This window comes from Lygodium microphyllum, unplaced genomic scaffold (genome assembly GCF_053477565.2).
Source record: "Lygodium microphyllum isolate KBCC unplaced genomic scaffold, Lygodium_microphyllum_v1.1.10 scaffold_60, whole genome shotgun sequence".
NCBI lineage: Eukaryota > Viridiplantae > Streptophyta > Polypodiopsida > Schizaeales > Lygodiaceae > Lygodium > Lygodium microphyllum.
In genome coordinates this window covers 32,491-48,735 of record NW_028229543.1, presented here as the reverse complement: position 1 = coordinate 48,735, position 16,245 = coordinate 32,491, and positions in this window count along the sequence as shown.

Here is a 16,245-nt window from a genome sequence, read left to right as displayed (position 1 = left end):
CAATCTCTACTTCATCTACAAGATGCACCAGAAGGTGGGTTTGTATCGTGTGCGTGCTAGTGGGCAAGTACTTCTCAAAGAGATAGAACGTCTCAACTTCTCCCCACCTTGGAGATTCAATATAGGATGTCTTGATCTCCTTCTATGAGATCCATTGCACTAAAGTTTACAACCTATAAATCGCCCCGCGTATTTTTGGAGTGAGGCATTCTATGATCGCGATCGGTAGTAAAAACTGCCACAAATGAAGAAGCATTACGAACAACCACTACACTCCAAATAACAAAATATGCAAGCCACTTACGATCCATTCGTAGTAAAAATTTGATATATCTTATGCCAATCATGGGATTCTAGCCCTGATAATTGGTTGTCTTCAGAAAAACACGAATGTGAGAGAATGCATCATACCCGTCGGAGACATGATTATATGCTTCATTAAGCACTCTTTTAAAGTGTACAAAACCTAGGGAGCAGTCGACTACGGCCAAAGCGCCTCCATCTTGCCTACCTCTAAATCCATTTGTTCCTTGCAGTGTCTCTCTTTCCTATGATGTGGTTCCATACTAACCTATCCACATTCTTTAAAATATACATGGGATCTAGCAAGTGGTTGATCTGTAAGTGGATCCAATATGGAAACTCATAGAAAATTGAGAATCGTGGAATTTTGTTTAGATGTAACTCCGTGTGGACCATTTTCAGCTCATACCAGCTTTGGGTGTTCATTTGTGCTTGAGGTCATCCAAGAAAACCTTCCCTCAGTTTATGACCCTGTGGCAAGAATCCGGCGTGCCCTTGATTTACCATCTTCTTCATGGTTCATTACCTTTGAGAGTTTAAATTTTTCCCACACACTAGACATGCATGATTACATGAGGTAACCAAACCTGTCCCATCACCTCTATTTAGTAAACACAAACTTGAACAAGCTATGATAGATATGACCAATGAGAATAAAAGCCTACTTACCTGAGCATGCCCTGAATTCCGAAAAGTCATGCATAGTCCACATGAGAATGGCTCGTATATTGGCGGACCGTCAACCATCACGCTTGCTCATATCTTCCATGGTGACCCCCTCCTCCCACAAAATCTTAAGCTCATCGACTAATGGATGGAGATAGACATCCATATTCTTGACTTTGTAGTGGCCAGGAATGAGCAAGCTAAGGATCAGGTGTCCTTTCTTCATAGAAAGCTATGGCGGGATGTTGTAGTTAATAAGCACTATAGGTCACACACTATAAGATGTTGAGCGGAGACCGAATGGGTTCACGCCATGCATAGCAAGACCGAGTCGAAGATTCCTTGGCTCTCATGAAAAGCCTCAAAATCTATAGTCAATGTAGATCCATGCATGTGAATCCACTAATATTCGTTGGACTCCTTCTGTGGATCTATTTTGCGCATGCCACATTGTTAAGCTCGCCAAGCCCCACATACAAAACATGTGATGTATACGAGGGATAAGTGGAAAGTGTCTAAAGACTTTATGAGGGGGATGGTTTGCCCTTGTAAGTCCTTTTGATACATGTCTGCACCACACTTTGGACATGTCTCCATAGTCTCGTACTCTCCTCGAAACAGCATGCAATCGTTGACACATGCATGGAAGCTGTTGTAGTCCATGCCCAGCTTTCGTAAAACATGTTGTGCATCATCACGAGACTCAAGTATGGTATTTTCAAGTGGTAATATATAATACCTTAGTAACCTGAAAAGAAATTATAAAATACCTTGAAAAGGCACAATTATTTTTTATAATGGTGCCAAAAAGAAATCAATGAAACGTACGTAGAAGAAACCTGAACAACTCGGTCACACTCGCATCACTCCACCCATATTTTGCTTGCATACTTAGGAGCGCAAGTAGCATCTTCAGGCACGATACTCGGCACCCATTATATAATGGTATGGATGCTTCCTCTCTAAGTGAATTAGATGTCTCGGTATCCATGGGCATCAATGCATCAATCATTGCCTCCATCTCAAGCTCCAAGATTATAGAAAAGTTTGAAAGGCTATCTGTATCCTTTTGTATTGACGATATAGATTTGGTATAGTGCCTTCCAAGTGGTGGATTGGCTCGGGCACTCCATCCATCGCACGCCCATGAAATCTTCTAACTGGTCGCAATAGGTGCACTCCTCCTTCGGATGAGACATCACTACCCTATAAATTTTACGGTCACATCCACTGTTGTTATATATGATATTCAAGTAGTTTGCAAATATAATGCATGATTGATACACACTTTTATTACCATTTGCTTAAAGTCTAAGATCGCTTGATCAATGATCTCCGATTGAAACTCACCGAAGTGTTGTACATGTTCTATAAACAAGCGATACTTTCGTCTAATTGCCAGCTTGCATTGAGAGCAAGGACACCGAACATGCTGATTAATATATGTCTTGCGATCTCAAACATCACGATCTTCATCGTTTTCCATTTTGTCTACATTACACCAAAAATTTTGTCTATGTTTAGGCAAGGAAGTGGTGGCTTTTGAGGAAGACACCTCTCACTCTCCAAATTTGTCATATGTTCGATGTGTCGTATGTTAGGTGCTAAAAGGATTTGTTGCCTAATTTTTCATTGTTGGCTAGTAAGGCTCATTTAGTGATGTGGTCTCTGTTGCATGGTGTGTAAGCTTAACAATCTTCTTGATGAAAATGTCCATTTTTGACAGTCTCTTTTCTTTGTCTAAGCTATGATTGTAGGGGTTTCTAGAGTCAGACAATATTTGGTCTCTCTATTATTCAAATTTCTTTATGTATTTTGTGATTTATTTCTTTATGTATCTTGTGTTCCTTTGCTAGAAATTTTAAATTTTACTAACTTGCAAGTGTATGTAGGTGCATCATGGACAACTAAGGCTTTTGTTTTCCACAATCAATGTGATTCAATATAAATGCAAGTATATTCATGATGATGGTGCTTAAACTTCCAATTCAATTATGACATATGCAAACAAGCATTCAATCACAATTTTTCCAACCCTACACAATGTGTGAACTCCCTTTTGTGATGATCCAACCACTTGTGAGTGATTTTGTAGGCTAATTAAGGTGAGATCCTAGTCTTCTTAGGGTTGTCATCTCTTAGATCTAGTCACTTTTGATGACCTAGCTGCATGAGGTCCAAGGGCTTGACTATCACTATTAGTGCTACCTCCAATCAAGTTGTTCTCACAAAATGGTTCTAGGTGAGTTTAAGAATAGTTTTAGGTTGACTACTCAAGTTTACTTCTCGAGGTATGAAGGGGACCTTTAGCACTTACTTTGGAAGTGAGCGTATTAGAAGTGTTGGCATAATCTCTTTTGCCTCTATCTAACACTCTGAAAACACTCCTAAAGGTATCCAAACAAGTGAGTTAAGTTAATATTCCAAATAGTGAAGACTCAGTTACTCCTTCTCAAGTGCAATGGCCCTTGTGACGTGTCAAGCTGTAGGGAGTTTCTTTCACCAAGCTTTTAACCATGAAATGTCATCTTGCATGACTACGGTCCCTCTTTGTTTTTCTCTATCCCCTCGTATTTTCTCATTCCTTCTCCTCTCTCCCTCTCTCCCTCCTTCCCTCCTTCCCTCCCTCTCTCTCTCTTTCTCTCTTTCTTTATTATGTTTCATATTTATTCCCTCTCTCTCTCTCTCATTCTTTCTTCCTTCTCCTTTCTTCGTCTCCCTCTCTCATTTCCTCTCTTTCCACTATAACAAAAAGGCTCCATAGACGTGCTTGTAGACGCAATATTTGAATTGTGAAAAAAAATATCGGGTGCGTTTATTAACGCGTTTATTTTCGTGTCTAAAAAATCGTGTCTAAAAGTGCGCTTATGATCAGAGTTACACACACACTTAGACGCGCCTATAGACGCGCGTATAAACGCGCTACGTAAATATATAATCATATTTATAAAAAAGTGGACATATTCATATTGTGCATCTATACACCCGTGTATCTACGCATCTAAAACCGCATTTACTCTAGAAGTTTTTGACGAGAATAGACGCGCATTTATCCTGCAATTTAGACGCGCTGATAGACGCGCAAAACATATGTATAAAAAAAACCAGAGAGCATGTGGCCGCATGCTCTCTGGTTTTTTTCCCCCCATCAACATCAAATTGTATGCTTAGGAAAAACAGAGAAAGATTATTTTGAAGATTGGATACTGAAAACAAAACAATGTATGTAGCATACGAAATTTCATATATATAGATGAAACGTTTTTACATTATGAGTTCTAGTACTTGTGACGTCATGGTTGCAAGCACTAGCTGAAAGTAATACATATCAAAAATGAAAATTATAAGCCAAGGGGAGGCATGCATGCATGGGGCTCCTCTATATCTCCTCAGAAGAGGCATTATCATCGCTACCACCACCACTGCCTGTGCCGCTGCCGTTGCCGCCACCGCTACTGCTAGTCCCCCCTTCGCTATCCTCAACTGCATCAGGGTTCGCCTACACAAAGGATTAAGGTATATAAATACCATTACAAACAATAAATTAGTTATCTATACTTTTCATGTAAAAAATAAAACATACCTCTTCTGGTGGTGGAATCCTCATGGCGCGATTATATTGCTCCTCCGTGATGAGTCCCTCCTCGTTGCGCATCTATCAGGGCGTGTAATATGTCTTATCTGTGCATATAAACGCACAATTACACGCACTTAGAGACGTGCCACACAAATATAGTGGAAAGAGAGGAAATGAGAGAGGGACTTAGAGAGGAAATGAGACGTGCCACTTAGAGACGTGCCACTTAGAGACGCACAAATATAGTGGAAAGAGAGGACAAACGCACAAAGTCTGACCATACTTTGCAAACTGTTATAAAAAACGCACAAAAAACCTCCATAGATGACAGTCTAAAGCATGTAAAGAGAGAAAGAGAGTGACAAATAGACAAAGAGAAAGCAAACAAGATTGAGAGAGAGAAGAAGAACTCACCTTCTTTGCTTGTTCACGCAGGAATAGATGCGCTGACAGACACTAGTATAGAGGCGAATATAGACGCAGTGTGTAATATGTTTTATCTACACAGGGTAGTAATGGATTTTTGCTTGTGTAGATGTGGAATCTTGGATCTTCCAGCACTCATCCTGAGTTGGAATACATGAACAACACCTTAGCGGAGTTTTCTAGAGGTGTTAGTAATTGTTTTGGAGGTTTTCCGAACAATGAGCAGTTCATGGGGGAGATGACCAGATATCTTGGTCGCCCTCCCACTTCGGAGGAGGTTTTTAGAGTCATGTCTGGGACACCTATCACATCTTTGCCTAGCACTGCCACACAAACACCAAACCTTGGCACACCAAACCTTGGTACACCTCTACTAACATGTACTCCATGCACTATGCATATACACAGATCAGCTGATGCACAGGGATAAGCTGAAGTACATGGATCGGTCGAAGCACGTGTATCTGGAAAAGCACGTGCATCGAGTGAGATAGAGGGTAGTGCCCATTGAGGGAGGAGGGAGAGTCGTGCGGGAGGATGAGGAGGTCGAGGGCTTTGTGGGGGTTGCCTAGGAGGTGGCTCTTGATCACCCTCACTGGGAAATGAGAGAGATGAGCCTCCACAAATGTACTACTCTGTCATAGATATTGGTGGGATCTTGCATAACCTTGAGGGGAGGGAAGTGATAGCCTACTTGAGGAGTGTCGTGCATGCCACATACAAAGATTGTATGATTCCCTTCAAGCACCAAAAAAATCATTTGTGGCAACAGGTGCTACGGGCAGTACATAGAAGGTACCCTAATCCCGAGAATTCTGCAAAATTCTCAGATGATTGGGGATGGTCAAAGGTGAGAGATGCGCTTCATAACAAGAGGTCTCACCTTATAACGTGCGCTAAGAAGTCACTGCGCAGACAAGAGAAGGGGAACCCTGGATATGGCCAACCACCCAATCGCCACCGCAGGGAGTGGAAAGAGGCCAAGAAGAGAGCAGTAGAGAAAAGGGCAAGTCGCTAACATGCAGAGGCGTGACGTATCCAGATGGCAACCATTGGATTGTCGCATTATGGATCGGGGGTAGCAGGGAGTCATGGGAGGCTGAGTTTGTAAGTATTATTTGATTTCTTTTTTAAAATTAAATTTTGTAATTTGTTTCAATTCATTATGTAGTGTGTTCTAATACATTGTATGTTAAAATTGCAATTTTGTAGTATCATATCGTTGGTACGATGCCTACTCCTAGAGAGGTAGACTACCATCAAGGTTATAACCAGGCGTCCACTTAGCAGCATTTCTACGAGGAGGAACTCATAATGGAGGAGCAATATAATTGTTCCATGAGGATTCCACAACCAGAAGAGATATGTTTTATTTTTTACATGAAAAGTATAGATAACTCTAATTTATTGTTTATAATGGTATTTATATACCTTAATCCTTTATGTAGGCGAATCCTTATGCAGTTGAGGATAGCGAAGGGGGGACTAGCAGTAGCGGTGGCGGCAGCAGAGGGGCACCGGCAGTGGTGGTGGTAGCCACGATGATGCCTCTTTTGAGGAGATGTAGAGGAGCCCCATGCATGCATACCTCCCCTTGGCTGGTAGTTTTCATTTTTGATATGTATTACTTTTAGCTAGTGCTTGCGACCATGACCATGCTTGAGGTCACAAGCACTAGAGCTCGTCATGTAAAAACGTTTCATCTATATGCATGAAATTTCATGTTCTATATACATTGTTTTGTTTTCAGTACAAAAACTTTCGAAATATATAGAAATGTTTCATCAAAGTATGCTCATCATACGTTATTATCAATATATGGACTTTGGCTCTCCACATTCTTTTTCTTTCAGTATAATAATCTTTCTCTATTTTCCCTAAGCATACAATTTGATGTTGATGGGGAAAAGAAAACCAGAGAGTTGCAAGCCACATGCTCTCTGTTTTTTTTTTTCATACCTCTGTTTTGCGCGTCTATCTGCGCGTCTTAATTGCAGGAAAAATGCACGTCTATTATCTTAAAAAAATTGCAGAGTACATGCCTTTATAGACACACAGTTACACGCGTGTATAGACATAGAATATGAATATATCTACTTTTTTATAAATATGATTATATATTTATGGAGCGCGTCAATATCTATATGCGCGTGTAGCTTTCACTATAAGCACACTTGTAGACGTGAAATTTTAGACGTAGCAGTAGACGCAGTAATAAACACGCTCGACATTTTTTAATATAGTTCAAATATTGTGTCTACAAGCACTCTATGGAGCCTTTTTGTTGTAGTGCTACTTCCACTACTACAACAACAATAAATAAGAAAACTAGACAACAATAAACAAGAAAACAAAAAAAACTATTACTACAACAACAACAACAAACAAGAAAACCACTACTACTACTACAACCACGACTATGACTATGACATGACTATGACTACGACTACAACTATGACTACAACCATGACCACGACCACGACCACGACTATGACTACCACTACCACTACCACTACCACTACCACTACCACTATAATAAACAAGAAAAGAAGAAAAAACAACAACAATAACAACTACTACTACTACAATAACAATAAACAAGAAAAGACTACTACTACAACAACAAAAAACAAGAAAAATAAACAACAATAAATAATTAAAGAAAAAAAACTACTACTACTACTACAACAACAAACAAGAAAACAACAACCTCTCCCTTCTTCTCTCTCTCTCTCCCTCTCCCTCTCCCTCTCTTTCTCTCTTTTCCTATTATGTTTAATGTTTTTTCCCTTTCTCTCTCTCGTTCTTTCTTTCCTTTTCTCTCTTCCTCTTCCTCTCTCTCTCATTTCCTCTCTCTCCCTCACCCTCACCCTCTCTTTCTCTCTTTCCCTCTTTCCCTATTATGTTCAATGTTTTTTCTCTCTCCTCTTTCTCTCTCATTTCCTTTTCTCTCTTCCTCTCCCTCTCTCATTTCATCTCCCTCCCTCTCCCTCTCCCTCTCTTTCTCTCTTTCTCTGTTATGTTTAATGTTTTCTCCCTCTCTTTCTCGTTCTTTCTTTCCTTTTCTCTCTTCCTCTCCCTCTCTCATTTCCTCTCCCTCCCTCACCCTCACCCTCTCTTTCTCTCTTTCCCTATTATCTTTAATATTTTTTCTCTCTCATGTCCCTCTCTCATTTCCTTTTCTCTCTTCCTCTACCTCTCTCATTTCCTCTCCCTCTCCCTCTATTTCTCTCTTTCCCTATTATGTTTAATGTTTTTTCCCTCCTTCCTTATTTCCTTTTCTCTCTTCCTCTCCCTCTCTCATTTCCTCTCCCTCCTTCACCCTCACCCTCTCTTTCTCTCTTTCCCTATTATGTTTAATGTTTCCCTCTCTTTCCTCTCTCTCTGTCCTCTCTCTCTCTTTCCTCTCCCTCTCGCATTTCCTCTCCCTCCCTCTCCCTCTCCTTCTGTCTTTCCCTATTATGTCTAATGTTTTTTCTCTCTCCTCTCCCTCTCTCATTTCCTTTTCTCTCTTTCTCTCCCTCTTTTTCTCTCTTTCCCTATTATGTTTTCACTCTCTCATTTCCTCTCCCTATCACAACCGACAGTTGTTCCCCCTATCACAGCCGACATTTGTTCCCCTTTTGTAGCCATTATCTGGAGTACCAGAGCTACATACGCACATACACATATACGACACTTATCACACTCACAGCACCGTATTTTCAGTTTCCAGTTTTTAGCTTTTCATTCAGCACTTTTATTTTGGATAGCTGGACCTCATCAGTTGTATCACAGTTTGTCTCATAGGCCAGTTTTGGTCTTTAGAAGACGTTAATATAACTTTCTTTCTCCCTCCTTCTCCCTCTCCCTCTCTTTCCCTATTATGTTTCATGTTTTTTTCCTCTCTCTCTTGTTCCTTCTTTCCTTTTCTCTCTTCCTCTCCCTCCCTCACCCTCTCCCTCTCTTTCTCTCTTTCCCTATTATATTTAAATTTTTTTCTCTCTTCCTCTCCCCCTCTCTTTCCCTATTATGTTTAATGTTTCCCTCTCTTTCCTCTCCCTCCCTCTCCCGATCCTACTCTTTCTCTATTTCCTTATTATGTTTAATGTTTTTTCCCTCTTTCTCTTGTTCCTTCTATCCTTTTCTCTCTTCCTCTCCCTCTGTCATTTCCTCTCCCTCCCTTTGTCTCTCCCTTTCCCTATTATGTGTAATGTTTTTTCCTTCTCTCTCTCATTCTTGCTATTTTGCGTCGGAAACCGCCGTCGCTATACCTCCATATCCTTGTAGTGCCTACCATAGCGTTAGATACTACCTAAGTAGGTCGTCTAAGATTTGAGTCATAGGGGTGGTCACCAATGTATTAAGGAGGTTGTTAGCCGATTGCCTTTCTTCCAAATTTGCAGTTCTTGGCCAATGGCCATGGTTGACTGGTTTGCTAGCTCGGAGCATTTATAATTTTTCTAGGCAACCCTGCTTGTGGTGCCATTGCCTTCCTTGATTTTGGTCATGGGAGAGAGACTGGTGTGCTTATTCTTGAGAGATCATCGATCTCATCTTCTAGTATGGGCTCAATGTCTTTTAAGTGCTCCTCGGCCTCCTTCACCCACTCTTTCAGCTTCTTGATGGCTTTGAGTTGGCGCTTTGGGTTGGGGTACTCCCCAACCTTAGCACTTCCCTTTTCGACTATCCATGGAGCCGACATTTCTTTCTTTACGTCAATGACTTTCCTCCCAATAGACACTGTTATGGCACTTTTAGTTTTGAGGGTGACCTTAGCGTCTGGCCTTTTCTTCCTCCATCTTCGACTCATCTTTTCAATTGACGTTGCATCAAGGTTGCTAGGCCCTGGTAATGATATATCGATCTAATTTGTCTGCACACGAGTCATGACATGAAATAGGATAGAGGTGGCCTCCCCATCGAGTGTTTCGAGACCAAACAAACCTAATGGAATCAATGACTCGTTTTTCGCGAACCAGAGGATATCCTCCGTCTAGGGCAATCGACAAAGAGATGAGTGATTCCACACTCAGCACATTTGAGGTTAACCTTACCTGCTTGGGCCTACTCTCTCACTCAGTGTTGAGGCCTCTCGGAACTCATGGCACTGAACTCTTCTTGATTGGAGTCTTTGGAGTGACTTCCTTGAGAGCCGGTCATCCACTCTAATAGCTTCTTGAAAGATCCTTGCCGGTGCATCTTGCTACAAGCTCGAGTTGCCAGCCAGGGCTTTATAGAGCTCTTCGCTTTGTATTCCATTGATGAATACCATGGATAATGCTCTTTTGGTTGGTCTCTTGCCCATAGGGATTCTCTTGAAGAGGCTCCTCACATGGGTCACATAATCTTGAATATCCTCTTTCTCTCTCTGCTTGACGTTCATGAGTCACACTAGCAGGTTGTCGGAGTACCCAGGCCTCAAAAATCTCTTAATGAAGAGATTTTTCAAGCCATTGAAATTGGCACGCTCTCTAGTATACAAACTCGTGTACCAGGTGTCCTTGTCACCTAATAAGAATTCAAAATCTTGGGATCGTTTAGGATCGGTGAGAACATTGGCCTCATAGACTTGCTTAAATTGTTTCACAAAGCTGTACATGTCATTTTCTTAGTATTTGTCCACAGCTACTTTGCCACCATAGGAATTTTCAATTGGCTCTTAGAGCCTTAGTAGACTTCTAACCCCACTAATAGCAATGTTGCTAATGCTACAATGCTTTGCTCCTGTTGGTGTGCTATCTAGTAGTCACTTCATCAAAAGCTCGCTCAATGTGAGGTCTCCTTCTAGGGCTCTCTTGCTCTCGGACTGGGATTTTTGCCTACTAGGGATAACACTCTCTAGATCTCTCACATTTCCATGCTCTGGTGCAAGATCCTAGTTTGATGGTCCTGGTTGTATGCACCTACGCCTTGCAGAGCCCTACATGCCAGCTTCCTCTCCTCCTTGAGATCTGCTATGATATCCTCTACAAGTCTACTGTCATGTTCTAGGTGGGTTTCAGTATCTTATTTGTTCACTAACTATTGGACCGCCTTAGAAAAGTCTCCTAGGTCAAGTTCCTCATTGCTTATACAACATGAGCTGCCCTCTTCCATGTCTAAGTCTTCTTGTTGCACCAAGTTGTTGATCAGGTCGATAGGTTTGCATAAATCCACATCGTCGATAGTGTCGGTCCTCGTTGTGTCTTGCTCTTCGGTCATGTTCCTTACCTGGTCCGACCTTTCGGGATTCGATTACCCATCTATGTCTTGGGATCTTCTCTTACTAGTGGGTTCCTTCAAGTTCTTATGTTTGGGTGAGTTCCTTGTTAATTACAATCAATTCTCAACTTACTCTCACTCTGTGCGTGCGTGTGCGTGTATGCTCTTTTTAATGCAAAGTGCAAAATGAGGCTTTTAGCTCTCTCCAATGTGTTTCGAGAACTGGAAATCAGAGTGAGTGAGAAAACAAAGTGTCTAGGAAACTCTAGTACTCTTGTTATGGGTTTAGCTTGATAGGCTTGTATTCTCAGTTTCTAGCCGTCCTTGTTGGTTCATAGGGTTCTCCACTATGCCCTCTGCTTAGTCTAGATTCATTTGGGCTCTACGACTCCACTTGATGTGCTAGTGGATCAAATCGTTGGATGGTAAACTAGTGTCCTCTCTACGTCTGTGTCTCATCGATTTCTTTGTTCGTTGTGTGAGAAAGGCATCTCAAGCGTCTATATGGTCTTCGAGTGTTCGTACATAGCTAGTGTTTAGGTGGGTTTGGTCTAAACTTTTAAAAATTCTAGGAAAATCAGGATCGACCCAAAAGGTCCGAAATGCAAGGGCCAAGAGATAAACTTGGATGATCTGAGTGGCCGAGTTGAACTAGGTCGAATTGGGCTAGGGCGAATAGCACGTGGCTCGAGTGGCCGAGGCCGAATATGAATTTCGAACGGGCCGAGCGGTCAAAAGCGGACTAGTCTAGTCGAGTGGATGACTCGGACGGGCAGAGTCTGGGTGGACCGAGTACTAAGTGTCCGAATGTGCCTGACGAGGGCTAAATTTTTAGCTTGATCCAAGTTTTGAAGCTTGACTTTAGGTGATTTTTTATATATGTACTAGATGTGAAGTGGTTTAAATAAGTAGTAACAACGGGTGAGCATTGCACAATTAGATGTCATCCAAGTGGTTTTGTAGTGATTGACTCTACAAAATTTCACAAAGGCAAGAATGACACATTCGTACTACCTCAACAATGTGAGCAAGTATATTAGAAGCGATTTATTTATATATATATTACTTCTTGATACATTTTCAAAATACAATAAATATCTTAGTTGCTTACTTTTAAAAAAAAAATACAGGTTGTGTATCACCCAATGGTAAACAATAACAAATGGTGGCATGTCATCCCCATATCTAATCGTTCAAAACCAATATATGACAATGCTACCAATATAGAGATAGTTGATGACAATCCAACAATCAATGATGATGCACATAATGATGCCATGATCGATGATATATATGATGCAGTGCAAGATGATCCCCACGAGGATGTTCAAGAAAGCGCATAAGAGGATAACAATATGGTTGCAGATGATGATGAAGAAATTGAGCATAGCAATACATCTGACAGTGGGATAGACTTATTTGTTTCATTGCCTATTGGTAATATAGACCTAGAGGTAGATAGTCTAGCAAGGGCCGATCTCATTGAAGATGAGATTGATCATTCATTGTAGCATATATAATTAGCTTTGAATGATTGGATGTATATTTGTAATACTAAAAAAAAAGTAAAATTAGTAATATATTCAAAAAAATACTAGCTGTTAAGATGTTTGGTCATATTTAGGGACTTTATGAGAAATAAAAAATATGTGCATTTATTTTCGCATCTATAAGCGCGTTTAAAAACACGAGTATATAGACGCATTCTATATACTAGCGTGAATAGATGTGTTTATAAATGCGTTGATAAACGCGCTCGCTATTTCGCGTGTACAGTGCGCGTCTATAGGGCCTTTCTCTTGTAGTGTAGTAGTAGTTTTCTCTTCTTTTCTGGTTTATTATAGTGGTAGTGGTAGTGGTAGTGGTCGTGGTCGTGGTTGTGGTCCTAGTCATGGTCGTGGTGGTGGTTGTGGTGGTGGTGGTGGTGGTGGTGGTAGTCATAGTCATGGTTGTAGTCATAGTTGTAGTCCTAGTCATAGTTGTGGTCATAGTCATAGTCGCGGTTATAGTAGTAGTAGTGGTTTTTTGTTTGTTGTTGTTGTTGTTGTTGTAGTAATAGTTTTTTTTGTTTTCTTATTTATTGTTGTCTAGTTTTCTTATTTGTTGTTGTTGTAGTAGTGAAAGTAGTAGTAGTTTTTTCTTCTTCTCTTGTTTATTATAGTGGTAGTGGTAGTGGTCATGGTCGTGGTCTGGTCGTGGTCATGTACAGTGCGCGTCTATAGAGCAATACATCTGACAGTGGGATAGACTTATTTCTTTTATTGCCTATTGGTAACATAGACCTAGAGGTAGATAGTCTAGCAAGGGTCGATCTCATTGAAGATGAGATTGATCATTCATTGTAGCATATATAATTAGCTTTGAATGATTGGATGTATATTTGTAATACTTAGAAAGAAGTAAAGTTGGTAATGTATTCAAAAAAATACTAGCTAATAAGATGTTTGGTCATATTTAGGGACTTTATGAGAAATAAAAAATATGTGTGTTTATTTTCACATCTATAAGCGCGTTTAAAAACTCGAGTATATAGACGCATTCCATATACTAGCGTGAATAGATGTGTTGATAAATGCGCTGATAAACGTGCCCGCTATTTCACATGTACAGTGGGCGTCTATAGGGCCTTTCTCGTGTAGTAGTGGTAGTGGTAGTCATAGATGAAATGATTAGTTGAGGAAAAAGTCATCATACCCCAGAGTTTACACATAGTTATATGTACGTTGATATATATTGAGTAACATAGACTAGCAATCTTCGTGTTAAAAACAATGAATATCGGTGATTTTTCTCGGTCCCATTCTCCATACATGCTGAGGTGTGACATTGCAACTCGACGTGTTCGAAAAAATACACCCTTGACAATGATCACACATGTATTTAATTTTTCGTCATAGCCATGCATCTCGATTATGAAGACGTAATGTTTCATCCTCACTTGAGGATGTGCTCATTGACTCATCAGCAGGCACAGCACTACGTGATGACGACGACATGATTAAACCTAATTCCTGACAACATCAAATTTATTATTCATATGTTTACATAAAACTTCAAGGCATATTAATTATTCTAAGATCACAATTTTAAATACACAAAACTTATCATAAATACATAAAAACTTATGATAAGAACTTACTATCAAAACTTATCTTAAATACAAAAACTCATGATAAAAACGTAAGCACGCTAAATGTGCGTCTATACCTGTGTTTAACTAGGCATCTAAACCTGCATCTATCTGTGTGTCTAAATTCGCGTCTATAGGCGTGTTCACGTAAACGTAGATGCGCATATATACGCAAAAATAGACGCAAAAGTTAAAATTCAAAAGATACTTGAATCATTTCTTTTCAAACTGCACCTTTCCTTCCCTGCATTTTTTGCGCGTTCTGAAGCTTAAGTTGAGCCGACATGCAGTCTACCTCTACTAGTCTCTTCATGCCTCACCTCTTCATGACTCATCTTTTCTTTCACATCAAAGAGACAAGAGGGGAAAGAAGAAAGCCAAGGAAAGGAAGAAAGAGAGAACAAAACAGAGGAGAACAAGAGGAAAAATAAGCAAAGAGAGGAGACAACAAGTAGTAAGCATCAAGGGAGAGTAACTCACCAAGGAGAGGAAGAAGGGGAAGGAAGTAGCGGCACCACCTGTCCACACCAAAGACCCAAGGTGAGTTCTCTTTCTCTCTCTCTCTCTCTATGTGTGTGTATTAGGATCTATGATTGAACTTCTTATATCACAAATAAATCATGGATGGCGGTTGTCGGATTGAAAGCAGCCAATTGAGCGCGTTTGATAGCACATGTAGATTTCATTGCAGACGTAGATATAGATGCACAGCTATATTTGTTGTCATCGCGTCTATAGTCACGTCTCTAAGCGCGTATATTCCGCATCTCAGACGCAAGAATACACGTGCTCTGCCCAGAAGCTTTGACTTTAGAGTTGCGTCTCCACACGCGTGTATTCTGTATCTCAGATGCGAGAATACACGCGCTCTGCCCAAAAGCTTTGACTTCAGAGTCGCATCTCCAGGCGCGTATATTTTGCATCTCAAATGTGAGAATACACGCGCTTTGCCTAGAAGCTTTGACTTCAGAGATGCGTCTAAGAGCACGTCTATTCTGCATCTCAGACGCGATTATACACGCGTCAGCTCTGATAAAAAATAATTTTTTATTTCTGGAATTGTATGAATATGTTACACAATACTACAGTTTACACAATATTGCAGTTTAGCAAATTTGTCTTATTCCTGTGTTTTGTTTGCAGCAGATGTCACATCTTGGTTCATCTAGCAATGACCCAGATTTGGATCGCATGAATGATACATTGGGCTTGTTTGGCAGAGGGGTCAATGCTTTTTCTGGAGGTTTTCCTAGTAAGAAAGACTTCATGGAAGAGATGACTAGACACCTTGGTCTCTCTCCCACAGCTGTCGAGGTGTTCAGCGTCATATCTGGAACGCCTCTGATGTCTTTGCCTGGCAATCCTGGTTCATCTAGCAATGACCCAGATTTGGATCGCATGAATGATACATTGGGCTTGTTTGGCAGAGGGGTCAATGCTTTTTTTGGAGGTTTTCCTAGTAAGGAAGACTTCATGGAAGAGATGACTAGACACCTTGGCCTCTCTCCCACAGCAGTCGAGGTGTTCAGTGTCATGTCTGGAACGCCTCTGATGTCTTTGCCTAGCACTGCTTCTCAAACACCAAATGTCCAAACTCCAATTGCAGGTACTCCACGTGCAACACCTGTACATGCATCAACTGAAGCACAAGCGTTAGCCGACGCACGTGCATTTGCAGAAGCACGTGCATCCAGTGAGGTAGAGGGTAGTCGACACAGAGGGAGGAGGGAGAGTCGAGGGGGAGGATGAGGCTTGTGTGGGGGTTGGCTAGGAGGTGGCGAGCGATCACCCTCACCAGAAGATTACGTAGAGGAGCCAGTACGCCAGTACTATAGAGTTACAGATACTGGTGGCATCTTCCATGATGATGAAGGAAGGGATGTAATGGCATACATGAGGAGCGTCGTGCATGCGACGTATAAAGATTGTTTCGTTTACTTAAAGAATAAAAAAAGCGGCT